The sequence below is a fragment of the Pseudonaja textilis genome, chromosome 6 (assembly GCF_049901715.1).
Source record: "Pseudonaja textilis isolate UNSWEBS1 chromosome 6, rPseTex1.2, whole genome shotgun sequence".
Lineage (NCBI taxonomy): Eukaryota > Metazoa > Chordata > Lepidosauria > Squamata > Elapidae > Pseudonaja > Pseudonaja textilis.
Genome location: NC_141995.1, coordinates 2191460 through 2204880, shown reverse-complemented (window position 1 = coordinate 2204880; position 13421 = coordinate 2191460). Strand labels below are relative to the sequence as shown.

The 13421-nt window shown below is 45.3% G+C and overlaps 1 protein-coding gene across 2 annotated transcripts in view; it reads right to left on the bottom strand.

Annotated features, from left to right (window-relative positions):
• Positions 1-4090, bottom strand: part of PTPRA (protein tyrosine phosphatase receptor type A) — a 127218-nt gene extending 123128 nt beyond the window's left edge. For both annotated transcript variants that reach the window (XM_087935668.1, XM_087935669.1), the window contains exon 1: positions 3725-4090. The gene's annotated coding sequence lies outside the window, so the exon portion shown is untranslated. The remainder of the gene's footprint in view (positions 1-3724) is intronic.
• Positions 4091-13421: the final 9331 nt, after the last annotated feature.

The following is a 13421-nucleotide window of genomic DNA, read 5'->3' as shown; positions in this document are numbered from 1 at the left end:
ACGGGAACAATTTTGGATACCCCACGATGTTCTCAGGATGAATTCGCAAAAGATTGCACAAATTATAAGTAAATAATTAGTTTAAGATCCGTGGGCCTTCGGAAAGAACATAATAAAGCTTTTCAGGGGACAAAATGCTAATTATTCTGCAGTTGCAACCGACTAAACGGGTTAGAGTTTGCTCCGTGGACAAAGCCAAAACTGGGCTCCGGGGGGCAGATTCCTACACTCGATCCCTCTCGCAGTTGGGATCGAGTTGGGATCCCTGCTGTTGTCAGAGCACACAATTGTGGACTTCCAAGAGTCAAGCAGTCTGGGTTTGAATTACAAGGCACTTCCCCTGATGCAGGACTAAGATAAGGAAGGGCCCTGCCCACTGAGACATTTTAAGTCGCAGTTCATATCCCCAGCGTGAGAATCGGGGAGGGGGTCTTCTCCAAGGAATAGGTCAGAAAAGCAAGAAGAGAAACCATCCTTCACGCTACAGGTTAAGCGCCGCTGAGAGGAAGGGAGGAAAACGACACTGCGGGAGGAGAACCTGGCATTGAGGGCCCTCCTGCTAAAATCCACCTTTAAAGGAAAATATTTGTAGCTCAGGATTGAAACTAGGGGGTCCTTGGTGGTCTCTGGGCTTTGGTTGTTTTCTTGCAGACCTTTAGTGACCCCACTGGGTTACCTCATCAGTACTCTGAGGGTGTTAACTTACCTTTGGGTCATGGAAACGTCTGCAAGAAAGCAGTCAAAGCCCAGAGATCACCAAGGACCCCGCAAAACCCACCTTTAAAATACAGGTAGTCCTTAACTTACAACCCACAATTGACCCCAAAATTTCTGTCGCTACCAAGCTTTAAATCTCTTCACAGGCAGGCCTTGACTTACGACAACTGAGCCCCCCGCCCCCCAAAAAAATATTCTGTTGCTGAGTGAGATGGCAGTTAAGTGAATTTTGTCCCGTTTTACGGCTTTCCTTGCCTCGGTTGTTAAAGTGAATCACTGCAGCTGTTTCCATTAGTAACGAGGGTGTTAAGTGAATCCGGCTTCCCCACTGACCTGGCTTGTCAGAAGTCCGCAAAAAGGATTCCCCTGATCCCAGCACACAGCATCCGTCATAAGTGTGAGACAGGTGCCGAGCGCCTGAATTGTACTCACATGACCCTGGGGGAATGCCGCCACCGTCAAGTAAGTGTGAAAAACACTTGTTGTTTTTTTTCAGTGCCTCTGCCACTTCCAATAGGCCTTTAAGCCAAGGACTGCCTGTACTGAATCTCCAAATCAGAATAGGGAATCAGAAGGGACCTTTGGAGGTCTTCTAGTCCAGCCCTCTGGGCTCAAGCAGGCAACCAGTGACTGTCCTATCTCAATCCATCACTATGGATAGGTGGAGACTACCAAGGACTAAAATGGAGAAGACCTCCAATGGCTCTTCATCCCACCAAAATATTTCCTTTTTCTTTCACACACACCCCGCTTTACACACACACACACAATCATACACACACACATATATACATATCACTCACACACACACACACACACACACACACACACACATATATCATACACATATACACACATTTATAATCATACACACACATATATACATCACACACACATACATATATATACATACATATATGATACATACGCGCACACACACACACACACACACACACACATATATAAATATATCATACATACACATACACATTTATATAGAGATATATCATACACACACACATATATATAATCATACACACGCATATACATCATATACACACAAATATATACATACATCATACACACAGACACATATATCGTACACATTTATAAAAGGCCCCCTTTGCAAAAGCCTCGCAGCTGCCTTTCACGAGAGGCTCTGCTCTCATCCCTTCCTGCATCTCGGCCTCAGGCCGGCCGGAGGGAAAGAAGGAAAAACAGGGTGGAAAGCAGCATCTGTCTGGATGCCAAGCGGGCTGGGCTGGGCTGGGCCAGAGGCCTCGGCTCACTTCCTCACCGCCCGCCTTGCCGGAAAAGAAGAGAAGGGCCTTGTTAGGCACCACGGTGAGATCTATTTTCCCCGGATCCCCCCAAAATGATGCATGCGCTTCCGGTATTGGAGAATATGCATACAGTATATACATATACATATATATATATGCTTCCCGTATCTTAGAATATAGGGATGTTTCAAACTCCCAAAGTCTGGGAGGGTCTGCAACGCCATTCCAAGGAAACGCAGCTTCTCCAGAAAATATTCCATTCCCCCCCCACCTCACAAAAACCCACCCTTTTGCAGATTTAAATCGAAAGAAAAAGCAGTCGGGAATACTTTTCCAGCTAGTTCTTAGGTAACCTGCAGTCAGGAAAACATCCAGCAACAGGGGGGGAGAAGGGGAGGGCGGGGGTGCAAAGGTGATTCCAGAGCCTTGCATGGCTGGGCAGCCAGTAAACCTGGTTTGTTTCCTTGCAACAACTAGGCTAAAAGCAAGGTTGGAAGGGGGAAAAGCCCAGGAGGATGCGGGGTTGGGAAAGGAGGCAGGGAAGGTCCTCTGACATTAATAATAATAATAATAATGATGATAATGATGATAATAATAGTGTCATACATTTTTAAATGTTCAGTTGAGTTTCATGTTTAATAAAAGAGATGATAATGATAATAATATAAAATAATAATCACCAGTCAATATTTGTGATACATCTTGAAATGCTCAGTTAACTGAGTTACATGTTTAAGGAATAAGAGATAATAATAATGGCCAGTCAATGATATTTGTGATACATCCTTAAATGTTTAGTTGCCTGAGTTTCATGTTTAAGGAATAAGAGATAATAATGATAATTTTAATAATAATAGCCAATGATATTTGTGACACATTTTTAAAAATGTTCAGTTGTTGAGTTTCATGGTTAATGAATAAAAGAGATAATAATAATGATAATAATAGTAATAATAGTCAATATTTGTGATATGTTTTTAAATGTTCAGTTAACTGAGTTTCATGTTTATTGAATAAAAGAGATAATAATAATGATGATAATAATAGTAATAATAGTCAATATTTGTGATATGTTTTTAAATGTTCAGTTAACTGAGTTTCATGTTTATTGAATAAAAGAGATAATAATAATGATAATAATAATAGTAATAATAGTCAATATTTGTGATATGTTTTTAAATGTTCAGTTAACTGAGTTTCATGTTTATTGAATAAAAGAGATAATAATAATGATGATAATAATAGTAATAATAGTCAATATTTGTGATATGTTTTTAAATGTTCAGTTAACTGAGTTTCATGTTTAATGAATAAAAGAGATAATAATAATAATAATAAATAATAGTCATGATAATGAGGAAATTCCCACTGGGAAGGGAGGGGAAAAGGCAAGGAAATGGGGCAGAGGATCCCTCTGGTCCCCACCCCCAAAAAGGGGTTCAAAGAGAAGCCAAAAGGAGAGTTGGAAGGCTGATCTGGCCTCTCGGGGAGCCGCGGATGATGGGAGATGGAGTCCAGCTCCATCTTAAGAGAGGACAGACTGCAAGGGGGCGCAAAGTGCAACATATAGCGGGGGGAGAAAGAGGAGTAGGGGTTCGGGTTGGGGGGGCTTGCAAAGGAAAAGGGGGCTGCTCCTGGGGGAGGCAGGGTGTCTCTCTCCCTCCCCCGCACGAGAAGCCTGGACTGGATGAGGGAGGCGGGGGGAGGGAATGACTCGGACTTACGACGGCCAGGGCGGGCTGGGCTCACAGCCTCCTCCTCCGGTCCCGAGCGCGACAGCAGCAGCAGCAGCAGCAACGGCGGCGGCACCTCCCTTTCCCCAGCGGCGGCTGCCGAGCCTGCCCGCCGCCCTCGCCGCCACCGCGGTGCCGCTCCATGCACGGGGACGAGCGAGGGGGCGGCGGCGGCGGCGGCGGCGGCGCTTCCAGCAGCCCGAAAGGGACCCGCGGCCCCGGCCAGCGCTGAGGGAAGCGGGTGGGGGGTGGCGGGCGGGCGGAGGGCGAGGCTTCCCAACCGGGCGCTCGCGGGCGGCGGCGGCGGCGGCGGCGGCGGCAACGGCGTCGCTTCTCCCCTCAGTCGCTCGCTCGCTCGCTCGCTTCCCTCGAGCCCCGGCCCACGCGCCCGCTGGCGCATGGAAGCCGCGCGGCGATTGGGCGGCTGAGAGGGAGGCTCTGGTTGGACCAGGCCGGCGTCACGCTCCGCCCACTCTCCCCCCCCCCCCCCCCCCCAGAAGGCGGCCCGCGCTTGCCCCCTGGGAGGGAAGACTCCGTAAAGCTTCGGCGGCCTTCGGAAAAGGGAGGGAAAGAGGGAGACCGTTGCCATTAAGCTCGCGGCCTTGGAGGGGAACTCGGGAAGCTCCGGCGGCCTTCGGAAAAGGGAGGGAAAGAGGGAAGGAGGGAGGCCGTTGGCATGACTCGAATACTAGGAGGGGACTCGGGAAACTTCGGCGACCTTCGGAAAAAGGAAGGAGGGAGGGCAAAAGGGAGGCCGTTGGCATGGCAACAGGCGGGGAAAGGGGGAAGTGCCCGTGGAGAGCCGGGAAGGGCAAGATGAAAGTATAGGCAGTCCTCGACTTGCAACGGTTCTGTTTAGTGGCCGTTCTAAGTTAAAGCGGCCCTGAAAAAAAGGGACCGAGGACCCTTTTTCACACTTAACGACCGTTTGCAGCATCCCCGTGGTCACGGGATCAAAATTAGCAACTGACTCGTATTTACAACGGTCGCAGAGTCCCGGGGAATCACGGGATTGATTCCCCTTTGGCAACCTTCTGACGAGCCAAGTCCACAGGGAGGCCAGATTCACTTAACAACCGGGTTAACTCATTTAAGAACTGCAGCGATTCGCTTAACAATAGTGGCAAAAAAAAAAGAGGTTGCAAAACAGGGCAAAAACTCCCTTAAACAAACGTCTCACTTAACGTTAGAAATTTTGGGCTCAATTGTAGTCCTAAGTCGGGGACTACCTGGAAGAAGAAAATGCTAAGGTCTGCCGTTGGAATAGGGAAAGGGGAAGTGGGGAAACAGCAGACCACGATTATAACTATTGAATTATATATTATGCTTTATTATAAAACATGGTGTACGATAAGAATGTGTGTATGTGTGTGTGTGTGTATGTGTGTGTATGTGTGTGTATATGGTATTCAGCTTTGTTCGGGTATTTTCCCATGTCATTATAATTGTGCTTTTAAAGTTGTAGCAACGTTTCGGCAGAATCTCATCTGCCAACATCAGGCTTCTGTATTGTGTTCGTCTGTGAGTCAGACTTTTACAGTTGTTGACTCAGTTGTAGGCTGACCCCAAATTTAAAACTGAAACCACTGTAAAAGTCTGACTCACAGACGAACACAATACAGAAGCCTGATGATGGCAGATGAGATTCTCCCGAAACGTTGCTACGACTTTAAAAGCACAACTACAATGACGTGGGAAAATACCGAACAAAGCTGAATGCCATACATATAAGTACCCAAAACTTAAGAAAATATATATATATGTATATATAGTCATATTTGACCTATACGCATTTTAATACATTTTATTTATATTTATTTATTTATTTTGTCAAGCTATTATAAGATAATAAGTATAAGTAGAAACATAGGTATGAATACATGGATGCATATAAGAAAAATAAAAAATAAAAAGAAACAATAGGACAGGGACGGTAGGCACATTGGTGCGCTTATGCAATTCCCCCTACAGACCTCTTAGGAAAGGGGTGAGGTCAGTAGTAGACAGTCTGAGGTTAAAGTTTTTGGGGTTTGGGGAAGAAACCACAGAGTCAGGTAGAGGATTCCAGACATTGACCACTCTGTTGCTGAAGTCGTATTTCCTTTTTATATTATAAATTATATATTATAAAGTACATATTTGTATAGTATATTTTGTAGTGTATTATTATATATAATAGATGTTTACTATATTTTTAAGAGTGCAATATATATAACATGAGCTATTTATATCATATTTAATAAGATATAAAATGTAGTATACTACTTTATTATATAGCAAGAGGTCTCCAAACTTGGCAACTTTAAGATTTGTGGACTTCAACTCCCGGAATTCTCCATAAGTCTTCAAGTTGCCAAGTTTGGAGACCTCTGCTATATAATATTAACAAATCTAATTTATTATAATACATATTTTAATATATAATGAGGTATATTCATATGGTATATACTTTGTATAAGATGTAATAGCTATAATATTAATAATATATATTTCATCAATACACAATGAAAATGAATAAAGTACATTAGTATAGCATTGTACACTATTACAAAGAGTAACGTACAATAAATATATGATCATCAGCATCAACGTTGGTTCATTTGGGGTGAAGCCTAACCTCCTTCCTTTATCCAGGAATGGGGTGGCTTCTGAGTTTCCCAATCTACCCAGTGCCCACCACAGGTGGAGGTAATATATTATTGATTATAGAATAGAGAATACTAGCTCCATACTTCGAAACTATGTGGTCGGGCTTAGGTTTTGGGAACGAAAATAAGGGGAAGAAATTGTGCCTCTGCCTACCAGCATCCATCGGTATTCACATGGCTTGCGTCCTGTCAGTGTGCAAAAGAGTCGAGGGTTGTTTGGAAACTGAAACCGCATTTGCTGTATGAGCAAGGAGACAGCAAGGAGCCCGGGCATGGCTTAGCTCAATTGTTCTGTACTAAAAAGCTGCTTGGTGCTGCTTTGAAACTGAAACTCCTCTGCTTGTGTTTTGCATTTGGAAGAGATTTCAGGTGGGGAGGGGGAGTAGAACTCCTTAGCATCAGAGCGTGTTAATAATACTAATAATATGGGAAATACTCTAAATGCTCTGATGGTCATTTTTAAAATATCCTTTCTTAGTGAGCAACTAGAAGCCAAGAGGAACATAGGTGCCCAATTTCAAGTTTGTAGGCTTTACGGTTCTGGAGATTTTGTGGTGATGATGCGTAAGGGGCATTTTGCTATATTCTAGTCTATGTGAAGACTCGGCTCTCTGGAGAAAGCCCTGATGTTGGAAAGGTGGAAAGAAAGAGAAGACAACAACCAGCAGCCAGGTGAATGAGCTCAGTTACAATGGAGATGGAAGCACCTTTGAAGAACCTGAAAGACCAGCTTGGGAGTCTACATCAGGGCTAAGATTTGGCTCTGACTTAATGGCGCCCAAAGTGGAGTGAGCCCCATATTTGTATCTTTAAATCAACCTTAGAGATCATCTATTCTGTAAGCCAGTTGTGAGTTCATTCAGTTAATGGCCAGACAAAACAGAAAAGAGGAGGGGTGTCATCCTATTTTCCAAAACATCTGAGGGCCAGACAAGGAATAATGGATGGAAACAGATCAAGGAGAGATTCGACCTGGAAATAAGGAGAAACTGTCTGACAGGGAGAACAATCAGCCCATGGAACAGAAGTTGCCCTCAGAAGCTGTGGATGCTTCATCACAGGAGGTTTTTAAAGAAGAGACTGGACTGCCATTTGTCAAAAATAGTGTAAGGTCTCCTTCTTGGGTGAGGGGGTTGGCCTAGATGACCTCCAAGGTCCCTTCCAGCTCTGTTAAAACAAAACATGTTTTATAGCTGATGAGTTCACCCATACCTTGGGATCAAAATGTGGCTAAGGCACAACATCCAAACTCTACTTTGGGTCCAAGTTTATGAACAGGTGAGTTACCATAATCGTTGTATTTCAGCCAGAATTGGATTAAAGAGTTGTTTGTTTTGATTTGATTTGCAGCTTACCATCTGTTCCAACCTCAGGAAATTGGAACACCTGCAAAATCAGACCGTAGCATCTGCATCATCTCATTTTGGGAAGTTTTTTTCCCTTCCCTGCCCCATGGCAAGGCTCTGGATAGGGACCAGGAAGGAGGAGGGACTTCTGTAATTGGAGTTCCCACGGAATTTTTAATATGATGGGCAGCCATTTCATGAAACTGCAATAAAATATATATATATATATTTCGCCAATTGAATCAAGAGACTCCACCTCTGAGTTGAGTGGCACTAAACTGGTCAATCCCTGTTACGGAAACACACCCAAGTGAAGAGCAATTAATCAAACTAACTATGCCACTACTAACACCCTTGTCATGGTTCCTATAAATATTCTAAATAGGTACTATACACCTTAAAGGTGTTCTTGACCTACTATTTAAGCCGAGTCAAGTGTTGTGTGTAATTTTTTAACCATTACTAGAAAGGAGACAATGAGTTCTAGTCCCGCCTTAGGCATGAATGCCGGCTAGGTGACTTTGGGCCGATCACCAGGAGACGGTGAGTTCTAGTTCTGCCATAGGCATGAAAATAAACTGGGTGCTGACTTGGGCCAATCACCAGGAGAGTTCTGTGAGTTCTAGTTCTGCCATAGGCATGGAAAATAGGCTGAAACTGGGTGACTTTGGGCCACTCACCAGGAGACTGTGAGTTCTAGTCCCATTAGGCTTGAAAGCCGGCTGGGTGGCTTTGGGCCAATACACCAGGAGACGGTGAGTTCTAGTCCCGCCTTAGGCTTGAAAGCCGGCTGGGTGGCTTTGGGCCAATCACCAGGAGACAGTGAGTTCTAGTCCCGCCTTAGGCATGAAAGACAGCTGGGTGACTTTGGGCCGATCACCAGGAGACAGTGAGTTCTAGTTCCATCTAAGGCATAAAAGCTGTCTTGGTGACTTCAGGTCAATTACTGGGAGATGGTGAGTTCTAATCCTACCTTAGGCATGAAAGCCAGCTGGGTGGCTTTGGGCCAGCCCCCCTCTCTCAATCGACGCTATCAGGATCAGATGACAAAATGATGGATCTATCCCTCTTGCAACCACCGGATCAACACGAACAAAAGCAGACTTCCACCTGAAGCGGGGGCAGGAGAATAATTGAATAAACCAAGTTGATGAAGTCAAGCTCCCTGATCCAGGAGCAGTTTACCCGGAAACATCACATTTTGTAGTTCTTTCCTCCAAACACAGAACACTGCTGCAAACTTCAGTTTTTCAAGTCAGAATAGAATAGGATAACAGATGTTTCTCTAGAGATGTGTTTCTCAGCCTTGTGTGACTTTTTAAAATGTGTGGACTCCAACTCCCAGGACTCCCCAGCCAGCTTGGTGAACTCCAACTCCCAGGATCCCCCAGCCAGCTGGCTGAGGAATTCTGGGAGTTGAAGTCCAGTCATCTTAAAAGTCTTCAAGGTTGCAAAACACAGCTCTGAATCTTGGCCTACTTGTAGTTGGGTACGATTTCCAATCGTGATCCTGAGTGGCAAGGCCAACCTCAACATTACTCTTCCTCTTTCCTTAGTCCTCGACTTACAGTGGCTCACTTAGTAACAACAGCACGGAAAAAAGGGACTTATGATCGTTTTTCTCACTTACGACCATCGCAGCATCCACCGCAGTGACGTGATTCACATGGGGATGACTCGGCCACTGACTCACATTTACAACGGTCGCAATGTCCTGGGATTCCCGCGACCCTCTTTCGTGATCTTCTGAGAAGCAAAGCCAATGGAGAAAAACCAGATTCACTTAACAACCGTCTTAATTCATTTAAGAACAGCAGTGGTTCAACTGAACAACATGTGGCAAGCGAAGTCGTACAGTGGGCTGACACTCACTTCACAAATTTCCCACTTAACAACAGAAATTCGGGCCTCCATTGTGGTCGTAAGTCAGACTGCCTGGTACTGACATCCTTTGTTAACAGATAACAGATAGTCAGAGTTGGAAGGGACCTTGGAGGTCATCTAGTCCAACTTCTCCGCCCAAGCGGGAGACCCTACACCATTTCTGACAGATGGCAGTCCAGTCTCTTCTTGGAAGCCTCCAGTGATGAAGCTCCCACAACTTCTGAAGGCAACTCCTGTTCCATGGGTTGATTGTTCTCACTGTCAGAAAATTCCTCCTTATTTCCAGGTTGAATCTCTCCTTGGTCAGTTTCCATCCTTTATTCCTTGTCTGGCCCTTCGGGTGCCTTGGAAAATAGCTTGACCCCTTCCTCCTCCCTGTGGCAGCCCCTCAAATATTGGGAGATGCTCTCCTGTCTCCGCTGGTCCTTCTCTTCTCTAGACTAGCCAGGCCCAGTTCCTGTAACCATTTTTCATATGTTTTAGTCTCTAATCATCCTGGTTGCTCTTCTCTGCACTTTTTGTAGAGTCTCAACATCTTTTTTATAGTTTGGAGACCAAGACTGGATGCAGGACTCTAGGTGTGGTCTTACTAAGGCTTTATAGAGGGGTATTAGTACCTCCTTTGATCTCGATTGTATCCCTCTGTTAACACAATTTAGGATTGCATTGGCTTTTTGGGCGGCTGCTGCACACGGCTGGCTCCTATTTAGCTGGTTCTTCTACAATACATTTATCCCATTTTGCCCAGACTGTGTGACCTCAAGTCTAGTAAGCCCCGATTTCAACACCAGAACCACAGTTCCACCCACAGGTGGTCCACCCCGAATCAACATGACCAATTCGGAAAATTCAGTAAAAGGCTGCAGGGTATGAAATTTGCAGTAAGATTTCCCCAGATTTTGAAAGTAACCTTTGGGTATTTCGTGGTGAAACAAAGCATTAAAATTTCCAGAAGCTCAGCAAAAAAAGTGCATGTTTCCTCTCATCGACTTCTGCTCTTCTCTATTATTTTTTTTTTAATCCTGAGCAGAGTCACGTATCAGTGTAAGGTTTATGTGCAACACAGAATGCAAAAAGTCTGTGGAGGTTCTCAGCCATCCAGGTCTTGGTTGTCCCAAAGGTGGTTTTTTTTCAAGAGGCACCTGGACTTTCTTGTTTTTTTCTTTGGAAGATGTTTCGCTTCTCATCCTAGAAGCTTCTTCAGCTCTGAATGGATGGTGGGGAATGGAAGGATTTGTGTTCCTTGCAGAGACAGCTGGTCATTTGCATCCTTTTAAGAGAGTCATTGAGGCCACTTGGAGGTTTGTGTTCTTAGAGTCAGCTGATTGTTGGAACAGCTGATCGTCCGGAGGGAAAAAAAGAAATGAAAAAAAGAAATATCAGTTTGGCCGAACCATAGAAGGGTGGAGGGGGAGGGGATTGTAGAGGGTGTAAACGAGGATTCTGAGGTGCTTGTGCGATGGTGGTTATGTTATTGTGTGGGATGTGGGGCAAACGGGATGCTGGCTTACAGGGTGGGTCTGGATATTGACAGTGCGGCAATTAGCTAACTAGTGTTCTGACCCACACCCTTTCCCAACAAATCAAACACAATTCAAAAAGAACAGAAACCTTTTAGTGCTTCTGCAAAATAATTAGCCGTGATAAGCACGAGCCTTGCCACACTGTGCGAGACTTGCCAAAAGATAACAGGCAAGAAATAATTTGCCAAATAAGAATCTTCAAACACAAACTCAGGATACTGGAATGTCCACGAGGCTGGAGTTTCAAAACGTCTTTGCCTTCTGCAAAGAAGGTCCGTTTCACAGCTGGCTTTGATCTTCTTGAAGGAGGGGCCATTACCTTGCAGCCTTACTCCCGAGTCACCCGTGCTGTTGCAGCTGCTCTTTCCTACGAGTAGCCCTTGGCACAGGCTCCTCGGGAACCTCCTCATCGCTGCTGCCAGCCCCCACAATCTCCGAAGGCAGCACTCCACTCCCTGATGGTCCTGGCTCCTCATCTGAGTCCTCGCTCTCCTCAGCCGTCTGCACCTGCTGCTGGCTAACCACAACTAACTAAATGGGGCTCTGAGATGGCAGACGCTCAGAGCTGACTTTAATCAGATGTTCTCACTACTTCTCGTTGTCTCTAACTGCGAAGGAATAAAACCTCTTGCCAGTTTACTTGGACTTGTTTATTTTCTCATCAGCATGCTGGCTAGAGAGTAGCTGAGAAGGGGTTGCTTAGATGGGGCCTGCAGGGCCACCTGGAAAACAGCAAAGGACTGGCCCGTGGAGCCTCTGCCAGTGAAAATGGAATAAAAAATTTAGCTGGCAGAGTTTCTCTGGCCACCACAGGCACCCTCCGACATACGTGACGTTGAGCTGGTGACGGCTCCCCATGCCCCTGGTCAAATACCACCCCAATGTGGCCCTCAATGAAAACGAGTTTGACACCCCCTGCTGTATATGGATTATTCATTTCCGTCAGCTGGAGAGAAAAAAAATCAGAATGTTTTGGCCCCTTTGTGCCATCTAGTGACAGAAGGAAGAATTACAAGCACGTACAGACCAGCATGGCAGTTCCCTTGGCACGTCTTTAAGTTTCCTGGACTTCATCTCTCATCATTCTTAAGGGTTTGCTGCAAATTTGGGTATGGTTCCAGGTTAAATCAACCTCCACAGGCTGAAGATTGAATGGCGAAGACTCTAATGATGTGAACGGTTGGAGGAAAGAGGAGGACAATGAGCAGCGGGGGTTAGACTAGAAGACCTCCAAGGTCCCTTCCAACTAAGTTAGTCTGTAAATGTCACTTTGGTTACATGAGTAATGAGGAAACTCTTGAAGGACCCGGTTAGGGAGAGATCATCGCGGAGAAAATCGATGTGGGGACTGCCAAGAATCGAAAATGTCTTGATGGCATTCAATCAATCAATTGATCAAAGCAAAGAAAAGGGTCGTTTACTGGAGCCCAGAACAAAAGATCAACAAACCCCCACTCAGTTCCTTCGTTTGAAAAAGGACTCAGGAGGATAATGCTATTTTCAGAAGAAGGAAGCATCCATAGGATTTCCAATTGTTCATTTTGCGGAAATATGAAATTATTGTTTTTATTTACTTGTATCCCGCCCTTATTGTTTTTACAAATAAGTCAAGGCAGTGAATATACTGTATATCCAACACTTCTTCCTCCTCCTATTTTCCCCACAACAATCCTGAGCGGTGGGCTGGACTGAGAAAGAGGGGCCGGGGCTGGCCCAAAGTCACCCAGCCGGCTTTCATGCCTAAGGTGGGACTAGAACTCACGGTTGCCTGGCGGTTGACCCAAAGTCACCCAGTTCACTTTCATGCCTGAGGCAGGACCAGAACTCACCGTCGCCTGGGTCTTTCATGGCCCAGAACTGGGCATATGAGCCATGAAATAACATTGCTAAGTATGTTTTTTTTCCCTAATTGACATGGATTTCCTTCCAAGATTATTACCTCACAATATTCAAGTGGCATTTTTTAAACTCTTCCTACCTCCACAAAACCAGCAATCAAGTCGATAAACTGGATGCGTTCCTTTGATTGAACTACCTCATCATTCACACCCACACACACACACACACACCCTGGCCGCATGTCCCTGCTGTAAACCCTGGAGGCTTGGAAATATACACCTTGCTTTATTTTTATTTTTAATCAGAGCCGGTATGGCCTAGTGCATGGGTGTCAAACTCACAATGTCACGGCAGCATCACGTTATCGGGACTCCCCCCCCGTTGCTAAACCGGGTGGGGTGGGGGCAGCACTTGAGGTATCCGGCCCGAGGGCCGCGAGTTTGACACC